At 44.8% G+C, this 10,740-nt stretch overlaps 1 protein-coding gene across 1 annotated transcript in view; it reads right to left on the bottom strand.

The window, feature by feature from the left end:
* Positions 1–7,463: 7,463 nt before the first annotated feature.
* STXBP4 (syntaxin binding protein 4) overlaps positions 7,464–10,740 on the bottom strand; it is a 228,627-nt gene continuing 225,350 nt past the window's right edge. The window contains exons 20-21 of the mRNA XM_057317693.1: positions 9,872–9,923; positions 7,464–9,715 (exon numbers count right to left, since the gene is read on the bottom strand). The gene's annotated coding sequence lies outside the window, so the exon portion shown is untranslated. The remainder of the gene's footprint in view (positions 9,716–9,871; positions 9,924–10,740) is intronic.

Below are 10,740 nucleotides of genomic sequence, written 5' to 3'. Positions count from 1 at the left end.
TTGGCTCCCCTCAAGGTGGAAAGATGACCTCAGTAGGTACACACACTTCTTTACCCCCATCCAAGAAGAAAGAATGGCATCCCATAACCACTGAAGCAAGTCCAGGCTTCCTCAGATGGAACCAGTCATTGTTACACTAGTATCAACAACAAATGTTCATTGAGCACTAAGTATGTGCCAGACACTCTTCTAACTGAATTTGCTTTTGCTGAATTAACTCCGGTAATCCTCATAAAGAGAGCAATGGTACTACCCCGATTTGTTAATTCAGTTGAGGCCAACCCCTGGATCTGGGGAGAGGTAAGCCCCCTGCCTAAAGTATACGGTCATTTTACAATGTGCAGAATGGATATTAAAGAAACCCCACAGTATGAACAAAGGCACGTCTTTATAAAATTATAACCGCACCATGCTTCAGTTATCTTTAATGACCTAGCTTAATACAGGCAAAAAGCAAGATCCTCTCTGCTTTCATTGTCCATACGACCTAAATCACCCTTTTCGTCTATGTCCTTCTGAACGTCACAGGATGGTTTTCTTCTTGCAGGTACGGATGCCAACAGAGACGAAGTTAGGAAGCACACGGATTTCTGGAGATTTGTTCCCGTACACGTCACAGCCTTCCTCCTCCAAGGGATAGTGGCCTCTTGGGTCAAATCTGGGCCTCTTTGAATCTGCTGCTCTTGTGACATTTTTGTGGAAGCCTCTTGGCTTGTTCTAACTGGTGTGGAGCTACCTTCTCTGTTACTCTTGATTCACGGTAAGAAAGGGGCAATCAGAGACAGGCATGTGGTGCTACTTTAGTTTTTCTCACTCCTATCCTCCTTCCAATCCCAACCTTTTACCTGCTGGGTGGTTCCCTGTAAAGGATTAAATGCACTGGTCTGATAGTTTCCATTTTTCAAACTTGAATTCAATTTTAATTTTATCATGGGTCACAAAACCCAGAAATGCATGCATTGTGATTTATGGCATTCTACTAATTCAGGTGTTAATCTCATCAGGCTTCATTGATTTGAAATAAATAATAGGCGACTTACCGCCTGAATGCTAAATATTTCAATGTTACCTTGGCACAATTAGTGCAACTTTTGGGGAACGTAATTTGACAAAACTTTATCAAAAGTTACCAAATATTTGTATCTTTTATATAGTCATCCCACTCCTGGGACTTATTTAAAAGTGGATGGGCAAAAGCCTTATACACAACTATGTTCATTAGAGACTGGCTTAGAATAACATAAGTGGAAACAGTACCCATTCTAACCATATGCATGGCTAGGACAATTATAGTAAAGGGCTCCTTGAGGGAAATATTATGTAACTATTAGTAGTTTCCTTTGTTTGGAACCTTTTCCCACCCCCTCTGCCTTACTTTTCTGCCAGCTAACTCCCACTTAGCCTTCAAGACTCAGGGTACCCACCCTATACTTGGGGCCCCTCCTCCTCTGTGCTTATGTAACACCTGGGCACACCTCTATGAAAGGATTTCTAGTCCATCCCATTGATTTTACATGTCAGTCTCCCCCACTGATTGCAACTCATTGAGGCTGAGTCTGTCTTTTGCGCAACAAGTGAAAAATTGGAAGGGGCAGAGGCAAGAAATTATAATTATTTCTAATACATAAAACTGAGGCTTCGACTGATTTCAGTCTGCCCTCATACCGACCCCACCCTTGCCCCTAAACATCCAACCCCATCAGCACCACGGTCACCTCTTCAGTCTCTTGTGGAGGGCGAGAAATCTGCTTAAAATCCCTCTAGAGGGAGTGTCTTTTGAGGGAGCAATGGGTAGGAGTTTGGAAGTGGGGCCTATGGAATAATCCTGCAAAACTCCAGGAACCGCTAACATTCTTTCTCATTTCCTTCCACAAAGTTTGTTTCTATGAATGTCTGAGTTACCTTACATGCAAATGGGGACTGCAAACGTAGAGGTGATTCCGTTTACACTGAAACGCGACGCGCGTTCCCTCCTTTCAGGCAGCACTGCTTCAAAGAGCAGGAAAACGGACTCAGCCCATGCCGGTGTCAGGGATTTGAGGTCGCTTTCGTCTCCCATTCTTTTCCAGCCCGGCTCCCGGAGTCTCCGCGCCTAGCCGCGCCGCGCTCCCTTTTGCCCGCCCGACTTCTGAGTGGAGCGCTCCGGAGGGAGGAGAACCGGCGAATCCTCGCGGGCTCCGGGCGCTCGCGGACCGGGGCCCGCCCCCACCCGCGCCCGGCCCCATCACGTTGGCTGCAGAGCGCATCCCGGCTGCGCCCCGGCGGGGAGGCGCCGGGGGTAGCTAAGGGGAGCAGGTCACGTGAGAGGAGGAGTCTGACCTACTTTCCCGGGCGGCAGGCGCATGCGTACTTCCGGGCTGCACGCCGGCCGGGAGGCTCACGTGGAATCGCACGTGCCGGGTGCTCCCACCTGGGGGCCGGAGCGGAGCGCGCGCAGGGCGGGGCCGCGTAGGGAGTTGGGCTGGGGCTTTGGGACCCGGTGGCCGGCCCTGTGGGCGCGGGCGTCGAGCGTGCGGATCCCGCAACCCTCGGCCCTATATCCGCAGCTTTGGAAAGCTATTTCGGCGCCCCGGGGGGCTTACCAGGAATTCATCGAATTCAGTATTACTGAACGCAAAAATTAGAACAGAGTTCCTGCACATATGTCCTTTGAATCAGCAATTCCACGACTGGGAATTTGTCCTACAGATGGATGGGCTCCCACTTCTGTGAAATGTCGCTCCAGAAGGATAATCATTACATCACTGTTTGATATCACACGCGATGGGAAACAGTCTGTCCAACAATAAAACTGGTCAAATTCACGAGAACATAAATTACGATTGGGCGTATTTGGAATTCTCTGCAGCTGTTAAAAAGAAATGGACAGCTCAATAGACATTGATATGGAGAGACCTCTAGGACCCATTCGGTGATCCAAGAATATTTAAATGAAGCAGAACAGTGTGTATGGGATGTTGATATTTGTGTGAACAAATACACATATATGTTTGTAAATGTATAGAATAGCTTTCGGAATAATGCATAAAAAACTGGTAAAGGAAGGTATGTTGGATGACTGAGGGGTGAGGGGGGAGGAAAGTGACTGTGCACTTACACACTTTTGTAACCTTTACGTTTTGTACTCTGTATGCTTAATTTATTTTTAAATACAAATTTTAAAAATGAAGAGTTATTTAGCACTGTGCTGGGCATCAGTTTTGATGTAAATCATTTCCTTCTAGAAAGTTTGTCACCTATAGTATCTGCAGCATTTCCTATTCTGTTCAGCTTGTACCTTAATGTTTCAGGCTTTCTGATCAACTCTGATAAGAGATTTTTTTTCACTTCCAAGGTGAACAACACAATAGGTCCTCTATGTGGTTAAAATACTCTCCAGGTTCTATCTCTTAAGGGAAGACATCTTAACTAAGGGACTCTCAGCAACAAACATTTGCACAATAAAGCCTACACAACAATATTGCCTTGGTAGTTAACTTTGGCTCTCCCAATTACTCTGTGAGTTTGTATTGCAGCTATTAATGTCATTGTAGTTGTTATATTTGTATCAGTTATAATATATTTGATTGCAAGTAACAGAAAATCTAACTAAGTGGCTTGAGCAGAAAGTTCCTTTAATTGAAGTCCAGGATAGGATGAACTTCAGGAATAGTTTGCATCAGCAGCTGAACACTGTCATGAGGACTTGGTTTCTCACCATTCCTCTTACATGGTTTTCATGGTGTCAGCTTCATCTAAAGCTTTGGGAAAGTCTCACTTGGTGAAAATGCTTCTTTCCTAGAGGCAATAGCAAACATCTCATAATTCATTGGCCTCAGGATCAAGTACCCACACCTGAACCAGTATGTTGGCGAGAACTAGAAAAAACAAACAAACTGGGTTTGGATGTTGAGGAAGCGATGACGATGCCCCTCACGTCACTTCTACTATCACTGCTATCACTATTACAGTTGATCCTTGAGCCACACAGGGGTTAGGGACACTGGCTCCCCAAGCAGTCCAAGATCCACATATGACTTTTGATAATCCCCACTCTTAACTACTAATAGTTTGATAGCACATATTTTATATGTTATATGTATTATATATTGTGTTCTTACAATAAAAGCTAGAGTACAGTATTGTACTGAATTTCTCAGAAAAAAAATTCAAGTATAAGTGAGCCGACGCAGTTCAAACCTGTGTTGTTCAAGGGTCAACTGTATTTCCCCTTTTCCAGGTATGGATTGGGTGATAGTTCTTGGCTTGCTCTACATTATGCAGCTAGTGCATGTGCATTTTCCCTATACACCATCCCAGTGAGGGAGTAAAAGCATCAACGAATTAGGGGAAATCTATCTCCACTACTAGGAAAATAACTTGAGTCATGGTGAGTGATGAAATGATGTCATTTGGGCAGGATCATATGAAGGAAGTATACAAGCACCACACTTACATGCTATTTCTTTATCCACCCCTCCAATAAGTATTAGACTCCTACTGTATATATATGGACACACATGGGCTCTTGGGGAAAAACAGAAGATATTCACAATCAAGACCCTGGCCTCAGAGGGAATATGGTCAAGTCAGGCAGATGAGCTAGATGCTTGGAAAATGTTAAAATAATATAAGACAGCATGCAATTAAGTGCCTAAGTGGACGATAATGCAGTGTGGCAGGTATTCACAGCAGAGGGAGACCTCATAGGCGGAGACTGGTGGAACAAGATAGCAAATAAAAGAGGGCCTTGACAGAATGCTCAGACTAGGTAAGATAAACAGAGGAGAAGGGAAGGGCGGTATAGATGATCAGACACTATCTGAGCAAAGGAGTGGAAGTCGAAATGAATCTAGTATTCTCAAGATCAGAGACCAGACTTACTGGCACGGGGCGTTTGTTTTGAAGAGGAGTGAGAGATGGTGTTGGAAACATAAAGAACCATGTGCCCCAGGTTTATATCCCTTGTGCACAGAGAGGCAGAGTAATTAAACTGCACTGACTCTTGCTCCCACCTGTTCCTCCTTTCCAAAGCTCATCCAGTTATATGAGAGAGTACCCAAGGGTCTTCCGCGTGTGCTCACACATCAGTCAGCCAATTACAGTTACCCTATGGCATCTCCTGTTCTCCCGTCCTGCTCTGGTCCCCATCCTATCATCCTTTCCCAGGACAGTGGGACAAAAGGTGGCTCACCACCACTTGACTGGTTATATGAGGAAGAGAGGGAGGAGCCAAGAGCGATTCCAAACGTACTCACCATTGTCTGCTGCATGCTATGTCTGCAGGGTACACATCACTCACGGAGCATGCCCGTCACCCGTGTGTTTGCACCATCAGGGGAAGGATATCCTCCAGCACACTGGGTGTTCAAATACTCCACAACTGTCAAGATCAAGGTGTACTCCCAAGGGCACGACCTGGACTAGCATGAGGCAAATGAAACCTCAATTGCAAAATTTGAGGAGGCACCTGCTCTTGGATCTTACAAGAGCTGCTCTATGGGAATGGCACGCCATTGTCTTTGCTTTGTGCTCTGGAAAGGCCAAAACTAGAAACCTAAAAGTGTCCATCTGAGACTTTGAGACACAAAGCATTTTAAGGAAGTTTTAACAGTTGTTAGTAACAGATGTTGAGTTTGATTGACACTTGTATTTGTTTTTTTCTCTTTCTTTCTTGTGAAAGTCTTTTTTTACTCCTTTTTTTCCTAAAGCCCAAATCATACTATAGACTTTGAATTATGAGCTAGATGTGTGAATTTATATGGAAATAAAAGTCGTATGTTCACCTAATAAACATGCATTAGGAGCCTGCAGGGATAGACCAGGTATGCATTAGTCGTTGGGACTATGAAGAAAATAAACCAAAATCAGTGGAAAGCCTGCTTTCCGGGAAATCTCAGCCTATTAGGGGAGATGGTCTATAAGGAGAAGACAAGCTTGTCAACAAATAAGGGTAGTAAGCAAGTATAAAAGTTTATCAGAATTGGGAGAACATAAGAGTGAATGAGGGACGCCTAGTGGCTCAGTTGGTTAAGCGTCTGCCTTTGGCTGAGGTCATGATCCCAGGACACTGGGATAGAGTCCCATATCAGGCTCCTTGCTCAGCAGGGAGCCTGCTACTCCCTCTGACTGCTGCTCCCCCTACTTGTGCTCGCGCGCTCTCTCTCTGACAAATAAACAAGTAAAATCTTAAAAAATGAGCGAGTGAGAGAGAGAGAGTGAACGGCTATCTCTACCATAGTTGGCAGTGTGTGGGAGATGGGAGGAAGTCAAGAAAGGGCTTCAGGTAGGATGTGATACCTGACATAGCTTTTCAGAGGTTAGGCTCCTCATAAGCCAGGCATTGTGTTAAGCAGTTGGGGTAGGGAATGGAGGGGTATTAAATCTCAGATATTAAAATAAATAAATAAATAAATAAATAACCCTCACAGTCCTCTTGGGGACAGGCCTGAAGACAGGAAACTGCAAAAGTCCTGAAAAGTGATCAACAGGGATTTCTGCCCAGTGCTTTGAAGGGACGGGAGAAAGGGCCAGGTGCCTGCTGTGTGGGAACTGGGAGACAAGTTTGGGGTGTGACAAAGCTACCCATTCCCCTGGTGTAGACAGCTTAAAGATTACTGAGCACGCTTGAGCAAATTTGCATAAGGAACCAAGTTTCTCAAGGGCTGGAAACTCCCGTTTTCTCTCCCTTTCGATGTTCAACACTGTTTGCAAATTTCTGATGCCTGAGATAGTGCTGACTGATAGTAGGAGATACAAACGGATAGCAAAATGCCACAGTGATGGAGAGGTGGTGTGGTTGGTGATAGGGCCTTGATGGTCAAATTGAGGATGAAGCGTGTGTTCAAGGCTGAGCCATCTTATCACCAAGAGAGTATTGACTTAAAAGAATAAAGAAGTATTTCTTGCTCATACTATATATCCATGCAGGTTGGCATGGACTCTGCTCCATTCTGTCATTGCTCTCAGTTGGGGACTGAGATAGAAGGAACAGCCATTACGTGAAAACTTGCTGGTCTTGGCATAGGGAAAACAGAGCTCTGGTGGGTCCTGCATCAGCAATGTTCCAACAAATGTTCCAGCCAGGAGGAGCCGGCCGTTGCTACCAGTCACAACCCATTGGCCAGAACTAGTCACGTGGTCCCACCCAACCGCAGGTGGTTGAATGAGCTAATTCTAGCTGGTGCCGGAAGGTAAGGGAGTTGGAATACTTGTGAATACTACTATGCACGTGGCATCCTTTTCCTCGAGCTGGCTCACCAAATTCAGGCTCCAACAGGCAAACTGGAAGTCCTGGGAATGTATTGATGGCAATAATAATAATAAATAATATTTCTCGAGTGCTTGCTCCTCTATTAGAATCGAAGTAGACACTACTCTAAGCACTTTCCCTGTAGTAATTTATTCAATTCTCCCAACAAGCTGGAAGCACAGGAAAGGTCATCCTAGGGCAGGGAAGAATAACCTCTCAGCAGCAAGTGTAACCTTAGAGTCACATAGATTTTATTATTAACAGGAAAATGAACCTATTTTATAAACCAGGTCTATGAAGCAGGACATATTGATTTCACATATACATATCCGCTTTCGCTTTGTAAAGGATGGGTTCGGTGTGTAACAAAACCAGGGACGTGTAAATTCAAGAGCATGAACAAATGAACTAGGGCACTATTTCTTGTACTCTATTGTCCACAGTGATAACAGTTACTTTATCAGCTCATGCACAACATTTTATTACAGGCTATCCTTATCCCCAGCAACCACAGGCTCCTCGAGGGAAACAGTGATTAGAACGGTTTCCTACATATTTGCTCAGGGATCATCCCTAGAGGGGCAGAGTCAAGAGTGCTTAGTGTGAGATACTGTTTGCAGAATTCTAACCCAAGGGACACCTGGAAAAGGTGTGTGTGTGTGTGTGTGTGTGTGTGTGTGTGAGAGAGAGAGAGAGAGAGAGAGCAGGCATGCTTCTGCATCTCTAAGTGTGTTTTCTTTTTATGTCTGCATACTTCGCCTGCTGTAGTTTGAATGTTGGTATTCCCCCAAATTGGTAGGTTGAAATCCTATCCTCCCCAAAATTGTATTAGGAAGTGGACCTTTGAGAGGTGCTTTGGTCATGAGAATGGAGTCCTCAGGAATGGGATTAGTGCCTTGTAAGAGGCTCCAGAGAGATCGCTAGCCCCTTCTACTGTGTGAGGACACAGTGAGAAGCCTCCTGCTCTGAAGAGAAAAGGGATTCGCATCAGAAGGCCACCATGCTGTCACCCTGATCTTGGACTTGCCAGCCTCTAGCACTGTGAGCAATAAATTTCTGTTGTTTATAAGCCACCCCGTCTGTGCTGTTTTGCTAGAGCAGACTAAGACAATGCGTAACTATTTATAAGCAGCTTACTGAGAGTCTCCCCTTTATATTTTCTCTATTTTCACAGTCCCCAAAAGGAATTACGTACCAAATATTTCCGAGCAATTGCTGCTGATTTGGGAAAAACATTTTATGAATTGCATGCAAAAATGGTAAAATAATAATAGCTAACATCTGAGAGCTTATTATATGCCAGGTACCATGCTAACTACTCTATGTGCAATCTTTTTTTTTAAAATTGAGATGTTTATTTACTTTTCCCTTAAAATTTTTGAAATTTAAATTCTAGTTAGTTAACATACAGTGTAATATGAGTTTCAGGAGTAGAATACAGTGGTTCATCACTTATAGACAACAATCAGTGCTCATCATAACAAGTGCCTTCCTTAATGCTCATCACCCATCTAGCCCATCTCCCACCCACCGCCCTCCATCTACCCTCAGTTTGTTCTCGATTATTAAGAGTCTCTTATGGTTTGTTTCTCTCTCTCTTCCCCCCCCCATATCTTCAACTGTGTTGTTTCTTAAATTCCACATATGAGTGAAATCATATAGTATTTGCCTTTCTCTGACTTATTTCACTTAGCATAATACATTCTAGCTCCAACCACGTTATTGCAAATGGCAAGATTTCATTTTTTTTCATGGCTGAGTAATATTCTATTGTATATAATACACTACATCTTCTTTATCCATTCATCAGTTAATGAAATTTCAGGCTCTTTCCACAGGTTGACGATTGTTGATAATGTTGCTATAAACATTGGGGTGCATGTACCCCTTCAAATCTGTGCTTTTGTATCCTTTGGGTAAATACTTGGTAGTGCAATTGCTGGGTCATAGGTTAGTTCTATTTTTAACCATTTGAGGACCCTCCATACCATTTTCCAGAGTGGCTGCCCCGGTTTGCATTCTCATCAACAGTGCAAGAGTGTTCCCCTTTCTCCACATCCTTGCCAACACCTTGTGCTGTTCATTTTAACCATTCTGACAGGTGAGAGGTGGTATCTTAGGTTTGGATTTGTTCTACATGCATCCTTATTCATCCTCAAAAGAACCCTATGAAGTAAGTAATGTTATCTACTCACACTGACATAGGAGGAATTGAGGAACAGAGACGTTACACTACTGGTTGCCAGAACCAGGGTCTTACTGGCTGCAGAGCCCACACTTAGGAACTCTCTACTATCCTGCCTTCTCAAGCTTTCCTTTTGCCCACCTGAGTCTGGCACTGTGTTCTAACCCTGACCCACCTTTACAACTTATTGTCCTCTACCCACTTGGACTTCCGGCTGCTGGCTCTTCTGCTGTTTTCTGAACATCTCTAGGTTGATTCTCCTGACTTTTCACTCGTGGCTCATTCTGTTCTGGCTTTGCCTGGTTGGGATACAGAGATGAATAAGATGTTATCCCTGCTCCTGGGTCTCTTGTAGCATAGTGACAAGGTGGGTACATAAACACATCGTTTAGATGCAAAGCGGGGTAGAACCTGATACTTTATCAGAGGAGGCACGGAAGGCGACTCGTACTTACTGAGAGTCATCGGATGTGATGGAGAAACAACAGCTTTGTTCCAGCCAAAGCACTAGGAGGTGAAAATGGAGGGGTTAATAAAACACGGTCCTGCCCTTAAGCAGCCCCACAACCAGGAAGGCCTGGGATGTTGGTATGTCTGTCTGTGCACACGGGGGATCGCGTCCCTGGGTGGACCTCAGGTTCTTCTCCTCCACCACCCTTTGCAGCCCTCAGCTCCCCTCCATGTTGGGCTATCGCTGGGTCCAAATTGTGGGATCAGAAACTCAGATTAGGAGGACTCCTCAGTGACTGTCTCTCTTCAATGTTTTTCAGACTGTCCCGTAGGGCCCTTCGAGGTTCCCAGGGGCTCCAACAGAGGCAGGTGGAGGTGAGTCAGTGGGGCAAAGAGAAATCCAGCAGGAAAGATTAAGCCACATCCCTTTTAATTTCAACAAGGACAGCTCTGTTTTATTTATTTGTGTTCATTTTCACACAAGAATTCACTTAAAGGGTTAGGAAGCTGGAAGAGGTTTGGGAGGCACTGATTGTATCTCTACACAGAAGAAATCTGGAAGAAAGCGGCTCTTCAAGAGATCAGAGTCAGAGAAAGCTAAGACAAGACCCTGGGCTCAACTTGCTGACCACGGCACTTTCCACTGGGCCACACTGCCTCACTGTGCAGAGGGCACGTCTGCAGGGGGGCCCCCAACTTCTCCCTAAAGTGATTGGAGACAGGTCCTGTGAGGGGTTCACTTTGGGGATGGACTAGAGGAGTGGGGAAGAGCTTTGTTTATGGCTACTCCTTAGCACCTCTCCCTGCCTGCAGGTCAAGGTGGTGTTAGTTTCTCGGCTAAGAGACACAGCTGAGTGTGCTAGAAAAGAATCCA

Source organism: Ursus arctos, unplaced genomic scaffold (assembly GCF_023065955.2).
Source record: "Ursus arctos isolate Adak ecotype North America unplaced genomic scaffold, UrsArc2.0 scaffold_24, whole genome shotgun sequence".
Lineage (NCBI taxonomy): Eukaryota > Metazoa > Chordata > Mammalia > Carnivora > Ursidae > Ursus > Ursus arctos.
This window is presented reverse-complemented; position numbering and strand designations above follow the sequence as displayed.